At 36.9% G+C, this 16,292-nt stretch overlaps 1 pseudogene; it reads left to right on the top strand.

The window, feature by feature from the left end:
- Window positions 1-11,626: 11,626 nt before the first annotated feature.
- LOC117078472 lies at window positions 11,627-14,518 on the top strand (annotated as a pseudogene).
- The last annotated feature ends 1,774 nt before the right edge of the window (window positions 14,519-16,292 follow it).

The raw sequence follows: 16,292 nt of genomic DNA, 5'->3' as shown, positions 1-16,292 counted from the left end.
TGTTGCCCTAGGGTGTGTAGTGAATACAGACTATCTTTTAATGATTTTTTTTTAACTACTTAAATGATCTTATATACAGAATGTTGTTGTCCACTGTTCAGTCACTTTAAGTTTCCTTAAAATTCAAATGTAGCGCAAAACTCCATTTCCCATCATATTATTATACAAATGTAAATCTTCATTAATAAAATGAACATGAATATCGAGTCGATATTCTGAATATTTCAGAGCAAAACTAAAATAAACAAAAAAACTACCTGCAATTTTAGCTTTAATTGGCTAGGTATTTCAAATCACAGAAACGTTTATCTTTTCATTCTGGCTATATTTTTTCCCCTAATCCTGACTTGTTCTGATAATTGCCACGAACACTTCATTTCATTTTCTTGCTATCAGCTTAAGCCCGGGCAGCTTGGCTGCCTACTGCTATCAACCAATGCTCTGATTGAGCAGACGATGCAGAATGGCAGCAAAGGACACAATGATTTCCTGTAATGAATGGAATTTGTGATTGTGGGTTTCCAACCTAACCTTTAAGAAAAAGCCTATTCACATCCTGCCTCAATAGCAACAGAGCAGTGGTGAAACTTTTTTGGCTATTTACTAAAAGCTTTTGTCTACAAAAATTTCTCTGCTGCAAGATAGATAAATGGTGAGTCAATGGAAAAATTATAAGCTATTTAGGAATAACAGAAGGAAACATGTTTGAAAATCCAACAGCTATTCCAGAACTACAAATATAGGTGAATGGCTGATGCACCTGAAATTTCTTAAGTTTTTTACTGAAATAAATGCCAACAGGTTCAAATACATACACATTTTAGAAATGCATTTAAGCCAATTATTAATAGAAAGAATTTGGTTGGTCTTGTATATATTAAACAGATATTTTTAGAAAACACACAAAGTTGTACATTTTATCTCTAATAGTGGAATAAGAAATAGTACACTTTCCAGATAAATATTTCAGAGAATAAGCATGATAATGTATACCATGATCACCAAAACATTATCAGTATTTAAATTTCTCTTTAAATTCTCTAGCTTATACGCCTCATCCCATCTTCTTTCCTCTATTTCTTCCTTTCTTTTTTCCTAAATTTATACTGCACAATTTCCACTAAAATTTGGATGCAGAAATTACTACATGGCATGTTTAAGAGGGACAAATAGAAAAATCCCTGTGGAAACATTTCGCATGATGAAAGGACTTGAATCAAAGACATGGAAGAAGAGTCTTGTTAATCTTTAATTATCTTTGGCCCTAGATTATATTCTTATCATTAAAATAGATGAAGTACTTTCAGAAAAATACATTTACATAAGGCATCAGTGTGTCTTTAAATAAGCTTATAAGTTTATACAAGCAAGTGATATTAAGAACCCTGAAAGAGTAAACTATGAAGGTCAGGTCAGGCAGGAGATCACGACTACATTAGATTTGACTTTTGGCGAAATTTTCAGAGCAAGTGGGATTTGGTTACCATGAGTTCAGCTTGATTTTGCTTCTAAATATAATTGAGCATATGAAGCCAGGTCACAGTTGAACAGCATTTTTTAAAAAGTTAGGAAATTGACAACCAGTGAAATTATATATGGACAAGCCATCTTTCAAGGAGTTGTAAGCGCCACCAAAGTGTTGATGATTTAAATCGTTCATTACTCAGGGCATCTACAGGAATAACACAGTGTGGTTTTATCAATTTGCCTTCCGTTATGCTACAAAACCCAGCTCAATATATGAAGGATCATACTTCTATATAAAACCAGTACTCACTCTTTTCTCATTTCTTTTTTAAAAAATTCTCATACTTTAACCCAATATATCCAAAATGTGTAAATATGGAATTGATGTTATATTATTGATAAAGGATTTTTTGGTACTAAATCTTTAAAAGTCACTCTGTATTTGAAGCTTCCTGTCACTTCACAAATGCAGACCACTCACACTGCTGGTGCTCAGTAGCCCCATGTGGTCAGCGGTTGCCACACTGAAGCGCAGCTCTGGGAGCTCTGACTCTTCTGACTTCAGGGACATGAAGGACCTAATTTCCCTTTTCTGCCAGAGGAAAGAAGGCAACATCCTCTTCCAACCAATATCTATCCTCAGGCCCAAGGGTGGGAGAGACAGTGGACAGAGAGAGAGAGAAGGGAGATGTCTACAGGTAGAACACTTTCTCCCACCTAATGCTTCAGGGTGACCTAACCTCCCTTTCAAAGTTCAGACAGTGAACTAGCAACATAAGGCCCCACAGAAGGGAGCCCAGGCCTTCAGATTTATCCGCAGCCTTGACCTCTGGAATTTAGATGTGGAGGAAATAGATTAAAGACAAACTTCTTAATTTGTAATTTGGCCCTGGTCCTAATGATCAGACTGTGGTTCTTTCTGTGGCATGAGGACCATGTGAGGCTAAGCACCAATCCCATGCCTACATGTCTACATGCATTTCTGTATAACAACACCATCTGACAAGAGATACAACTTTAAATAAGGGGGAAGAATATCAGTACCTACAGGGTGCCTTCTGTTTGCCATGTAAACAGTAATTAGTCTGTCGTTCAATCCTGACAGCCTATCTGCACTGGGTATATGTATTAGTTAGCTGTTACTGCATAAACAAAAACCCCAAAATTTATTAGCTCATGATTGAGCTGGCCAGCTATTTCCGCTGGACTCAGCTGGGTCATTCTTCTGGTCCCAGCTGAGCTCCTTCAGGCATATGTGGACAGCTGCCAGTTGAATATGTAGCTCTGCTTCTAGTGGTGAGCTGGCTGTCAACTGAGGCACTATGGTTTTCCTCCCCATGGTATCTCATGCTCCAGGAGGTTGACACTGGTTTGTTCCTGTGGAAATGGCAGAATTCTGAAAGAAAAAGCAGGCAAATTGAAGAACTTTTGTCTCTAGATCCCAAACAGGTACACTGTCATTTTCATAGCTTTCTATTGGCCAGAGCAAATAAGGCCAATGAGACTGAAGTTTTGGGAAGCAAATTCTGTATTGGGAGGAGCTATAAAAGTACATGGCTAAGGGCATGTATGTGCACAAGGAGGAATGAGGAATTGCTGCTGTTTTTTCCATCAATATCACTATGTATTTTTATTCAGACACTTTACATGACTATTCTAGGTCAAGGAATTTGTCCAAAGTCCCATAGCCACTAAGTGGCTGCTCTGGGACTCAGAATGAACTCTACCTGACTCCAAAGCCCTGGTACCTCCATAGACCACATGACTCATAGAGCTTCCCTAGTCCTGCGAGGTCCTGGAGAGTGACACTTCCACAATAGAAGCAGGATTCCTGTGAGGTTCTCATCCATTTAGTCCTCTTCAGCCCTGGGAATAATCCCCTCCAGAGAATGCTTCTGAAGTGCCTTGGAAGGACTTGGAGTAATTTGGGGAAATGGCAGAGCACTGAGTTTAGAAAATCAAGACCTAACATTATATATTTCATTTCTCACCACAGGAGAAATTTGAAAACATGTATCATGCACTCCACATGTCGGCAAATTCCTTTCATTCCTTTTTGGTATTTGTAGGCTATTTATGATTTTCAACACAGACTAAATCAAAATACTGTGCCTGAAACAACCTCTACTCTGAAAGCAAGTGACATAAATATAGATCTGTTGAAAAAACATTTCCTCCTTCTACAGCGTAGCTGAACAGCTGAGTGTGTCTCGAATTTGTCCTTTGATTTTACCAGAGCAGAGCTCTAAGATCTAAGATCTCCGCAGATCATATGCATGTCAGGCTATGACATCATCTCAGAAGGTTGCCCATATCCTAGGCCTGGGGTTGGAGTTGTGAAAGGGTTGTGGTGGCAGTTAGGTAGTCATGAGTCCATAGGTGAGATTCATTCATCGGGCGAAGTGTTTTGGGGTCGTGATGTTTATGGCAAATTAACAAATATAAATTACTGAAAGCAAATTGTAGAACATCATAAATAATAAATCTATATATAAACTAAATGTCAACAGTTATAATTCTTGTAATTTATCATGATTGTAAGTATAATTATTATTCATATCACTGTTAGAAGCAATAGTTTTTGCTGCAGCTGTTGTTTTAAAAATGGTGATAAAAACACTGAGTAAAGCTCTTTGGCCTCCTCCTGTTGCTGTTTCTGGGACTGCTGGCTTGCTAGTTTGGTGCAGACTTGGGGCCTTTCCAGTGAAGCTGCAGCTGGAGAGACTTCAGGTGGTCTGCTGTGACTAAGGAAGAGCCTGAATCAAGAATGAAAGCCATGATCCTATGAACGTAGTGAGGTAAGATGGGTCTGGGGTACCACCCTACAATTTTGAAGGAGAAGGACACACACCACTTAATGAACCAGTGGAAGCCTGTGGTGAATGACAGGGTTTCTTCCTGAGGCAGATCAGATTCTGATTTGATGGGTGGTGAGTCCTTGAAACAGACACACCTGAGAAAACATGCTCCTGCCAGCTCTGGCCCAGAGTCTGTTGCAGCACCTCTCCCTAAGAACACAGACAGGGTTCTCCCTTGGGTCTCTGGCCTACCTCATGACCAGTCACCCTGCATTTGGAGACATGGTTGCCAGCTCTTCTTGAGGAGAAGCCATTTCCGTATCTTGGGTGGAGGGGAAACAAGCTGATAGATCGCCATCTGTTCCTCATTTCTTAAAGAAATGAGTCACTTCGATTATCAAGTCTTAATTCACTACTACTATAAAAGGTATAACTTTCATTGACTAAAAATCAAATAAATATTTTTGACCATTTGTAAATTAGAGTTAAATATAAATAAAACAATTTATTTTTAATATTCTAATAATATTGAGCTATAAATTTAAAGAAAATTTAAATGGTTAAATGGGTTTAACTATTATAAATGGTATAAAATATATATTTCTTATATTTTCTCATATTTTGTATATTTTTCTGTATAATTCATGAACTAATCTGCAACTCTCACATGTTGCCCCTTTTCCCTCCCTTTGTCATTTTTTCTTTCTTTATTAGTTCCTTCCTTCCTTCCTTCCTTCCTTCCTTCTTTCCTTCCTTCTTCCCTTCCTTCCCAATTAATCTAAAAGTTATTGAGCAGGCCCTAGGCGAGCAGCAATAGCTTTACAACATGTCTGTAGGTGCATCCCAAGGACAGCTGGTGTTATCAGTCCATATGAGGATAGCTTTAGAGTGGGAATCAAGGCAATACAGTAACAGCACCAGTGGTGGCCTTCTGATAAAGGTTTTGTAGCAGTATGTCAAGGGCAGTACTTTAGGAGGCCAAGGAAGGCTGCTTACCTAAGGTCAGGCATTTGAGACTGGCCTGCCTAATATGGTGAAACTCTGTCTCTACTAAAAATGCAAAAATTCGCTGGGCGTGGTGGTGGATACCTGTAATTCCAGCTACTAAGGAGATTGAGGCAGGAGAATCTACTGAACCCAGGAGGCTGAGGTTGCAATGAGCTGAGATCATGCCATTGCACTCCAGCCTGAGCGACAAAAGCAAAAACTCTGTCTTGGAAAAAAAAAAAAAATGATCATAAACATTTGAAAAAGGAGGCAGAAGTTTAGTTGGTATAATTGTAACTCTGTTCTGTTTCTTGAGTCTTATAATTTTATTTTTAAACAACTTATTCTCACACCATCAGTTAGAATTTTTCTTTTAGAAATGTTGATAAGTCACATCACTAGGAAGAACATTCCAGTGACTTCCTAGCTCACAGAGAAGTCTGAGTCTTGTTAGAATAGAGTCCCTGAAAGATCTCATTCCCATTCTCTCTCCAAAGTCAATCTAATCTCAATTCCTCTTGTTCTTGGCCATAATCACTTGGCCCCATTAATAGGGACCCCTTTACTAGACTTGTTTCTCCCCTCTCTTTGATGAATAAAGTTATCCTTTTCCCATCTCCTACTCTTCACCACCTGTATGCAGCAGAGTCAATTCATTCCTAATTTTCTTGTCTTTGGAAAAAGTATTAAAGTATCCTAATTCATTTATGTTGACTAGAATAGTTCATCTTTTCCAGAAATTCTGAACCTATTCTCTCTCTCTCTCTCTCTTTTTTTTTTTCTTGTGGAGTCTCCTCCTTGTATGTTCTCCTTACTCCAAACTGAAATTACGCCCTGCCTCCATCATTAAGCCTATCATTTTTTGTCTATCCCTCTTATTCAAAGAAGAATCACAAACAAATAAAAACAAGTAAAAAGACTTGAAATCCAGAGCAAAGAAATTGGGCACTGGGTTGAGACTCCATTCTATTGTAACGTCCTGGTATTTACAGCCCTTTCATACCAAGCTGTATCAGCATGTTTTCTGGTTAACCAAAAAGCCAGGATAATATATATATTTCAAACTTTTATCTTCATTGTATTTGGTGTATATAATTCTCATCTGATGTAAATTGTACTGAAAATCAAATACACTGCATGAACAAAATGCACTTCAATTTGTTTTGATAATTAAACAACTTAAAAGATAGTGTCACCTAGAAAGGAGCAAATTAATTGAGTGGATAAATTGAGCAGTTTGCACTTTGATGTTTCCTATTCTATTTTACTTTATGTGTGTACATTTATGGGGTACAAGTCTTATTTTGTTACATGAATATATTGTGTAGTGGTGAAGTTGGGGTTTTTAATGTATTCAACCCCCTAATAATGTACATTGAATAATTTCTCATCCATCCCCCTTATTGACCATCTTTCTGAGTCTCCAGTGTCTATCTTTCCTCACTCTATGTCCACGTATCCACATTATTTAGTTCTCATTTATAAATAAGAACATGTGGTATTTAACTTTCTTTGAGTTGTTTCACTTAAGATAATGGCCTCCATTTCTATCCATGTAGCTGCAAAAGATATAATTTCATTCTTGTTTATGGCTCAATAGCATTCTATTGTGTTCATATATATATATATATCACGTTTTCTTTAGCCAATATCTTTGTTATTGTGAATAGTGCTGCAATAAGCATATGAGTGAACATTTTTCTCCAGGTTTCCTTCTAGTGTTTTGAAAGTTAAATTTATTAGTCAAAAACTTACATGTAAGTCTTTATCTTGAATTGAGTTTTGTATATACTGAGAGATAGGGGTCCAGTTTTATGCATCTGTATATGGCAATCTAATTTTCACTATTTATTGAAAAGAGTGTGCTTTCTGTCGTGTATGTTCTTGTCGACTTTGTCAAATATGAGTTGGCTGTAGATATGTGCCTTTAGTTATGACTTTTTTATTCTGTTCCACTGATCTGTGTGTCTATTTTTATATCAGTACCATGCTCTTTGGGTTACTACAGCCATGTAGTATAAATGAAGTCAGATAATGTGATGCTTCTGGCTTTGTTCTTTTAGCTTTGTCTATTCAGAGTCTTTTTTGGTTCCATATGAATGTTAGGATTGTTTTTTCTAATTCTGTGAAAACTACATTCCTATTTTGATGGAGATGGCATTGAATCTGAGCATTTTTGAGGGCAGTATGGTTATTTTAATGACTTTGAGTCATCCATGAGCATGGGATGCTTTTTCATTTGTTTGTGTAATCCACAATTTCTTTCATCATTGTTTTATAGTTTCCTTTGTAGAGATCTTTTACCTCCTGAGTTAAGTATATTCATAGATATTTTATTTTCATTTTGTACCAAATGTAAATGTGATTGCCTTCTTGATTTCTTTCTCAGCAAGATTATTATTTGTTTTTAGAAATACTACTGATTTTTAGTATTTTTAGAAATACTACTGATTTTTCTACATTGATTTTGTATTCTGAAACTTTACTGTATTCATTTATCAAATCTGAGAGTTTTCTCGTAGAGTCTTTAGGGTTTTCCAGATGTTATCTCATATTATCAGCCAACAAAAGTAATTTTACTTTCTCTTTTCCAAATTGGAAGACTTTCATTTTTTTTTTTTTTCCTTGATTGCTTTGACTAGAATTTCCAGTACTAGGTAGCATGCAGTGGTGAAAGCAGGCATCCTTTTCTTGTTCCAGTTTTTAGAATGAATGCCTTCAGCTTTTCCTTGTTTAGTTTAACATTGGCTGTGGATTTTCCATATATGACCTTCATTATTTTGATGCATGTTCCTTCTATGCCTGATTTGTTGAGGATTTTTATGAAAATGGATGCTGAATTTCATCAAATGCTTTCTCTGTATCTATTGGGATGATCATGGGGTATTGGTGATATATCACATTTATTGTTTTGCATATATTGAACCATCCTTACATCTCTTGCATAAAGTCCACTTGAACATGGTGTATTCTCTTTTTAACATGCTGTTGGATTTAGTTTGCTAGTATTTTATTTTTGCATCTATGTTCACCAGAATTTATAAACACATTTTAATATTAGTCATATTTACATTCAAATAGAGGTGTGAATAAAATAAAATAAAACTGCAGGTAAAGCAGTTTGGCTATGGACAATGATTGTTTCTCAAAACAAAACTGAAAAGGAGAACTCAGTGTCTCAAATACTCAAGAGGTTTTTATAAATATATACTTGGACTAAGACTATCAAAAGCAAATTGTATTTTAGAGCTATTAGGTAGGCCTCTGGTAAAAATACTGGCAACTATAGTGGTTCATCTTCAAATTATAAAAATATATTTGAGATAGGGTAACAGAAAAGACTACTGACAAATGAGATTTTAACTGAATTCTATTTTAACTGAATGTTGGTTATATGGATTACAGCTGTCCTGAGAAATAACTGAGAGCGCAGGACTATTAGTGCATATAAAGAAGTCACCCATTTTGAGTAGATGCCCTGTATGGGTCGGTTATAGGAGAATCTACTGTTATTTTGAAATAGAATTTTTTAAAAAGAAATGGAACTAATATCTTAGAAACATCCACATACTCAATTCTTATTAAAAATATTATGAGGTAGGAAACAAGTCATTGTTAAAATAATCTAGCTATTAAAACCAGACAAGATATTCAAAATTAGAAATTTCATCTCAAAATATCTCAGTGGGCTAATAAATGGAACCTATAGTGTTAATAAAACAGAAACTTCATTCCTAGATCTGATGATGATAAAATAAAAAGGGATTAATAAAGTATTTTAAAGGCAAGTATAAATAACGATTTTAGTAGGGAAAACCTAATTTTATTGGTGTCATATCTGTACGATTATTTCAAACTTGTTGCTCCAGTAGCCCATGATTGTGTTGTAGCAGGACGAGTGGCAGACAAAACTCCTCAGACACCGAGTTACAGAAGGAAGGGGTTTATTCGGCCGGGGGCATCCGCGAGACTTCAGTCTCAAGAGCCGAGCTCCCTGAGTAACCAATTCCTGTCCCTTTTAAGGGCTCACAACTCTAAGGGGGTACATGTGAGAGGGTCGTGATTGATTGAGCAAGCAGAGGGTACGTGACTGGGGGTTGTCTGCACTGGTAATTAGATCGGAACAAAACAAGATAGGGATTTTCACAGTGCATTTCTATACAATGTCTGTAATCTATAAGATAACAGAACCAACTGGGTCAGGGGTTGATCTTTAACTACCGGGCCCAGGGTGTGGTGCCGGGCTGTCTGCCTCTGGATTTCATTTCTGCCTTTTAGTTTTTACTACTTCTTTCTTTGGAGGCAGAAATTGGCCATAAGACAATATAAGGGGTGGTCTCCTCCCTTAGTGTTACAGCCTAAACAGTGATGTTTGACTAAAAAAAGATGTTTGACATTATAGTTCTTACAAATCTATTTGTTACATATTCCTTTACTGATCAGTTACAATTCATATTCCACCGTAAATGAAATACAAATGGATTAAATAAGAATGAATGCATTTTTCTCTTATGTAAACCAAATAATCTTAAGAAATAGTTAGGCATCTGTGATGCCGCAGTCTGAGACTCATGACTGGGATACCAATGCTAGATTTCAAACTCTAATTTTATGCCCTAATTCTGATTCATTTATGCATCTATTCAATAACTAATTACAAAGGACTTGCCAGCAAGTGGACCCTTGGCTTGGCACTTAAAATAGTTTTGGGAAAAATAGAAATTGTTTCTGTTCATGTAATATTCATTGTCTTATAGTCCGGTAGTAGAAACATAAGTTAAAAATAAGTAGGCAAATAAAGTATAAATATTAGTACTTTAAGGAAAAAATTTAGTATATTATGAGATAGTGTTTAGTAGATTGTAGAAATAGCCACAAATACTTCCTCTTTCTGTATTCATGCTCTTATAATAGTACATTGCAGATCATATCATACAGAGATAAAGTCTAATTTTCACTTAGGTGAATCATACACCTTACTTTGGCCAATAAGTCTTTAGCAAATATGATGCAAGCAAAGTATTTGCATATTGAGGATTTCTCTTTTGCCATATGTTGAATTTGAAGCCACCATGAGACTATAGAGGAGAATTAAGAAGTTCCATTTTTCAGACAGCCAAACCCCAAATATGTGAATCAGGCCATTCAGGACCAGCCAGGTCTAAGTCAAATGGCCAGCTGATCTCAGAACCTGTGTCTGACCTTAGAGATAGGAGTGAGCCCAGCTGAGACTAGCAGAAGAACCATACACCAGAACCGAGGCCAAAATACTGATACATGGAATTGTGAGTGAAATAAATAGTTTTTATTTAAGCTACTAAATTTGGGTTATTTTGTTATGCATCAAAAGCTAACTGGTAATAAAGGATATTAGGGGGACCTAATTTAGCTTACAGAAACCTGGAAGACTCCTCAGAGGAAAGTATATGATGGAGAGTGAGAAGTCAACTAAGAAATGGCAGGAGGAATATATTTAGACAGAAGAAAAAGCATATTTGAAAGCTTTGCGTGAGGAAGAGCTTAATATATCTGAAGAAATAGGAGAATGTCAATTTTCTTTGTTAGAATTCTTCCTTGTTCCTGAATCTGAATGTCTTTCTTCCCCAACCTGCTTTGCATACAGCCTCAGATTTGAATTTTGATAATTGGGTTTCTACCCAATTTTCTATGTTTAATAAAACACACACACACACACACACACACACACACACACACAAACTGTCTTGATCATTCACCACTGAGTTGCTCTTATTATTACCATACTCTCTTCACTGGACGACAGTGTTCCCCCAAACTTGAGCTTGCTGGTTTGGGTCTTGCTATCTGATGACAAACTTTCCTGACGTCCATTTCTTGTCCTGGGCCTTGAGAATTGACATTCATAGATTTGCTGTCTATTGTTTCTTACTACACCCCACTGTAGAAGTTTGGATTGGAAGAGTAATTGTAAAAGATGCTCATGAAGACAAAAAGGTAGATGATAGAAAGACAGATTTATGAGCAGTTAAATGAAAAAAGTAAGTTACAGAGCAACACATATAAGATAATCTAATTTTTGTACAAATAAAATAATACACTATTTTGTTTATTATATACTACCCATATATATGAACACACATATATATGTATATATGTGTGTGTGTATATATATACACACACACCAACTTAATAGTGGTTACTTTTAAATCCACAGTCCTGGGATTATTTTTTCTTTGTTTTCTATCCCTTTATGTTGTTTGAATAAATTGAATTCAATTTTCTAAAGAATGCTCACTCAGGAAATATACATTCATTAAGTTGGCTACTGAGATATATGCCAAAAATTCAAATTTCCTTTGTCAGTTCATAAATACCCACATCTAGCACTTACGGGTATGATTAAGGGTGGCAAAGTCAAACAGGACTTGGGGGTGCCAATGTATGTGACTAAACTTCAGGAGAGACAAACTAGTTAAAAACTCAATATAATGATTGCACAGTTTGCAACATATCATCAAAGTTGATAGGCTCTCACTAGGCTTTAATATTTTATTATATGAATCTATGTCTACTAGTTAATTCTTTGTTTTTTTCTTTAAAAAAGAAAACAAAGAATAATTAAAATATGTTTGTTAATTGAATTTCTCTATTTTGAATTTTTGTCTCTAGAGAGAGGGAGCAAGTAAGGTAAATGTAACAACTTGATATTTTGCTTTTCCTGAGAGATTCAAAGTCAAAATAATAAAGCAGCGAGAGCCATAGGTTTTCAGCATCTTTATTCTTTACATGTAAACATACATGAAATATGTTAAACACCCACATATCTAATCACATTCCAATTACCTTGTGAGGTTTAGGGCAGGTTTTACCCCTCTCCTTGCTTTTGAAATTGTGGAAGCTGAGGCTCAGCATTAAAGGAGTCAGCTAGGGTCACACACTGGGCCAACTGACTAAAGGGTTTTTTGCAAAGATCAATATAATAATTATCTGGATAAGTTTAAATTATTCCCCCAAGGACAATATTTCAACTCATATTTCTTTTTATGAATAGTTTCTTCGGAGGACAGTTTAGTTTATGGGGCAGTTTTATTACAAAGTATTTGGCCCAACTAAATTTGATTTTCTAGATGACTAAGTAGCTATTTATTGTAGGGAAAGATTTTAGATAATATGAAAAGGTCAGGTAAGAGCTGAAATATGTAAATTTCATGTCATCATTCATTTTAAGTCAACTATTTCTTCATTATGTAAAGAATTTGCATTTGATTTCTCTGTCATAACACTCAAGTAATAGGAGACTGTTTCATTTTGTACTGATAAAATAAATAGAAATTTGGACTTTCTTCACAGAAGCATAGCCATCTTCAAGCATTTACATGGCACTTTATATTTCTAAACTACTTTACAATTTTTATGTTGCTCATACCTTTCAACAACCTTGTGAATATGTCAATGGTATTAACTTAAATAGGAAAGAAAATACATAGAAAGTTAATTGACTTCTCCCAATAAATAAGATTTTATGTTTTTACAACCTCATTGAATTATTAGATTAAAATGATGTTTCTAATCTTCTATGTTCTTTGTGTATTGTTAAATAATTTATATGAATTTAATAATGATTATAGTTTTAGGAAAAAACAAGGAACCAAATTTTCTTTTCATATCATAGCATAAATTGTATCAGGCATTTTATTTAAAAAATTGGTTTTGCAAATAATAAAAATACATTTTGTTGATATCGAATGATTAATTTTCATCAGATTCTATTTTATTTCATTTAAAAATGTTCATTTGTATAATTTACTGTATAAACACCTCACCTCTATGAATTACTTAAGAGTTGAAGTAAATTACTACTAAGTTAAAAATTTCCACCAAATTAAGTTTATCTAGATCTGATCATTAGTTAAGAAATGTGTTTTAATTTGGCTCATGTATTTCACCCCAACAACTCCTCTAGGTAGGCATCACTATCAGAATAGTAAAATAGGGTAACGTTGCAAAAATAGGTGAATACATTCCAAATCCTAATAAAATCTCTGCTATGCAACTGCCTTAAGAAATAATGCATACCTGGGCCCTTCTCTGGGTTAGAACACTACTTGCCTTTCTTCGACATTGCGCCTCTCCCTATTGCTGGATTCGAGCATCTAGTTTTGAGATGGTAAAAACACCCCAAATGGAGTCTTTGATTCCCTTGTCAAGGTCCTGGAGAAAGGTTTGATAGTCAGTCAGTCATCTCTTCACCACCCATATTATCAAATACACAGAGGAGAGAGAAGTGCCCCCAAATCTCTCATCATGAAGGACTTGCCGCTTCACCACCGGGTCTCTGGCTGGTTCCCTCACCACCATCGCCCTAATAAGCTCCTCCAACCCTGACTGCCAGCCCTGCTAGGGTGCTCTCAGGGCCGGGACCACTGCGCCCAGAAGGGCAAGTAGCCTCCTAGCACAGAAAAGAGCCCAGAGTATAGAGCAGAAGCAAGAGAGTGAGCCACGTATTGTTAGGAGAATTTTACAGTGTTGCTCTTGGAATGGGCTTCAATCTCCTCTTGTTTTATGGGATATTTATTCCCGTGCTTCAGTCAGCAACAGCCCGATTTATTGACTGAATTATTGATCATTACATGGAGATGTTTGCTTATGGCTGGAATTCTTCCTCACGTCAATTTCCAGTGCTCTTTGGGTTATCCACTGGTTTGTGCTTTGCAAAGTTGTGAATGCCATTTGATGCCAGGATACAGTTGACCTGGCTTTTGAGGTATTAGGGAGAAAGCCTCACCCATTCCCTAGTGGGAACTGCTGACACGATCTTCACCCTTTTGATGACATGGTCTTCACCCTTTTGCTGTAGGCTCTTTTCCTGATTCAGGGAATGTTTGTGAATCTCCTTCCCATACATTTTATTGGTCAGCTGGTTAGTCTCTTTCACATGTCACTTCTCTCTCTCTGTACTGCTTCGAATATCCTTGGTTCAATAAAGGAATTGAAATGCATCAGCGGTTGTCTAACATAGAAAGTAACTGTCCTTACTACTTTGGATTGGTTTGTCCTTGGCTTTTCTCACAGCAATGCAGCCCTCATATATTATGAGCCTCTTCCAGTTGTGCCTCTTCTCCTTGGTGGTCTTGTTAAGCAACAGACTCTTCCACAAGGCAGTCTACCTGCAGTCTTTCTTGAGCAACTCAAATTCTGCAGAGAAGTTCCCGTCACCACATCTATCTCCTGCCAAACGGAAGGCTGCTGCAAGCCGCTGAGTCTCCTGCCATCCAACGGACATGGGCAAGATTGGAAAAGGTTGTGGCAGCTCTTTTACCTGTTCACCTACCCCTGAAAGGGAAGGCAGGACCCACTCTGCCAAGGGCCCTCTGCTTATTCCCTTCTCTCTGAGGAATTGGAATGTTTGTCTCTGGTGCCTGTAAGGCAGGATCTTCCTGGCACCAGTGTGTGGATTTATTTATTTATTTACTTATTTATTTCTTGAGATGGAGTCTTGCCCTGTCATCCAGTCTGGAGTGCAGTGGCACTACCTCAGCTCATTGCAACCTCTGCCTCCCAGATTCAAGCGATTCTCCTGCCTTAGCCTCCCAAGTAGTTGGGATTACAGGTGCCTGCCACCACGCCCAGCTAATTTTTGTATTTTTGGTACAGAGAGGGTTTCACCATGTTAGCCAGGCTAGTCTTGAACTCCTGACCTCAGGTGATCTGCCCACCTTGGCTTCTTAAAGTGCTGGGATAATAGGCGTGAGCCACTGCATCCAGCCGAGTGTATGGATTTTTAACACCACCGTTGAGTGTGACAGGACCACAGGTTTTTCTGTAGCTATTTTCTATCATTTGCAAATGCCTATGCCTGGACTGATTTGAATATTTTGGTTTTCTCCCTGTGATGTTTACCCTTCCACCTTTTCTTCCTGCCTTCTACCACCCTTGGATGAATCGATCTTGTAATTCTAGCTGTTGTATTTTGTGGATTTGTTATATTTGTCATTTTGCTGTGAAGCACATACATTGGATGTGGAAGGTAAAGGACAATCCCAGTTGCTCCTGGTCACTGCAGTCTTGTTTCATTTATCTTGTAACTCAGGTTAGGTTTTCATCTCTCTTGCTCCAATGGAAAAAAAAAAAAAAAATCCTGAAGAGATGGGACAAGAGGAAGGACCTCACAGCCAAATCTGCTGGATTTTAAAGAGTGTTTTTTGTTTGTTTGCTTGTTTGTTTGTTTTCCTTTCCCGTGAAGGGGAAAAAATCTGTTTTCACTGTTACATTTAAAGTCTGCCAACTATGGGGAGGTACCAATTCTGGACAAGTGCCACTGCAACACAGCACTAGAGAACCTGAGTTTTTCAACTCTGTTTGGGGTAGGAGGCAGAAAGTTACTCTTGGCCAGTGCCAGGTCTATTTCATATTTCAAAGGAATACTGGGTGTTACAAACGGAAATGGAAAGGGTAAACTTATTAAACCTGTGATTGGTTGGTGTTTTCTTGTCGTTTTAAGAGACTAAATATGGGGGGCAGGTATCAAAATACTTGCAAAGTCTTCGGCTGGGTGCAGTGGCTCAGGTCTGTAATCCTAGGACTTTAGGAAGCTGAGGTGGGTGGATTGCTTGTGGCCAGGAGTTTGACACCAGCCTGGGCAACATGATGAAACCCAATCTCTACTAAAAATAAAATAAATTAGCTGGTTGTGGTGGTGCACACCTGTAATCTCAGCTACTCAGGAGGCTGGCTAAGACATGAGAATCATTTGAACTCGGGGGATAGAGATGGTGCCACTGCACTCCAGCCTGGGTGACAGAGTAAGACTCTGTTCAAAAAAAAAAAAAAAAAAAAAAACAAGAAAAGAAAAAAAAAAAGTGTACAATTTTAAAATGTCCCAATTAAATGTGAGCTATTTTCCCCTCCATCCCAAAAAGAAATAATGTATAGCAATAACTTATTTCTGTTCCCTATCATGTACACTAGATGGGAGAAAACAGACGAATGAGAGAGGAGGCACTTTTCTTTTTAAATATTTTGATCAAATAACAAGTTCTTGATAAACTTTCATGCATCTAA

The sequence above is a fragment of the Trachypithecus francoisi genome, unplaced genomic scaffold (assembly GCF_009764315.1).
Source record: "Trachypithecus francoisi isolate TF-2019V2 unplaced genomic scaffold, Tfra_2.0 Lachesis_group0, whole genome shotgun sequence".
NCBI classification, from domain to species: domain Eukaryota; kingdom Metazoa; phylum Chordata; class Mammalia; order Primates; family Cercopithecidae; genus Trachypithecus; species Trachypithecus francoisi.
The sequence above is the reverse complement of the archived record's forward strand: the minus strand, read 5'-3'. Positions and strand labels throughout refer to the sequence as shown.